Source organism: Carlito syrichta, unplaced genomic scaffold, assembly GCF_000164805.1.
Source record: "Carlito syrichta isolate Samal-C Ts95f unplaced genomic scaffold, Tarsius_syrichta-2.0.1 Scaffold307015, whole genome shotgun sequence".
NCBI lineage: Eukaryota > Metazoa > Chordata > Mammalia > Primates > Tarsiidae > Carlito > Carlito syrichta.
The window spans coordinates 29,064-29,744 of NW_007251111.1; positions in this window are offsets into that span (position 1 = coordinate 29,064).

The window sequence follows — 681 nt, forward strand, 5'->3', positions numbered from 1 at the left end:
GCTGATTTTTTGATTTATTGTAGAGATGAGGTCTCGCTGCCCAGGCGGGTCTCGAACCGGTGGGCTCAGGCGATCCACTCACCTCAGCCTCCCAAGGTGAGGACTGCAGGCTGAGCCACGGAGCCCGGCAGACCCATTTCTGAAAGCCTGACGAAAAGCAAAAGAAACCTCCCTTCTTCCTCTTGCCACGTTCCATCTCTCACTATCCCTCCTCCTCCTCCCCTTTCCCACCTCCCAGGCCTAATTCCATAACTCAGAGGGAAAAGACACCCCTGGATGGAAGTGGCTGGGACAGCGGGTGGTGCGAGAAAGAAAGGACAGATTATTAGCTGGGCGTGGTAGCACGTGCCTGTAGTTCCAGCTCCTTGGAAGGCAGAGGCAGTAGGATCGCAGGAGCCCAGCAGGTCAAGGCCGCGGTGGCCGGGCCACCGCACTCCAGTCTGGGCAACGGAGTGAGACTCCAACTCAAAAAAAAAAAAAGAAAACAAAGAAAGATGGGGTGGGAGGGAGAAGCTTGGTGAGTGCCGTGGCCCAGGCGACCTCTCTCCTGTCTCTTGATCCTTCCTAGTGGGCTCCTGGGCTCTTAGAGAGAAACAGCTGTCTCCACAGTGCCCAGAATGAAATAATACACTGATAATAAAAACAGATGAAATAATAACACTGGCGACCCTTGCCGGGTGC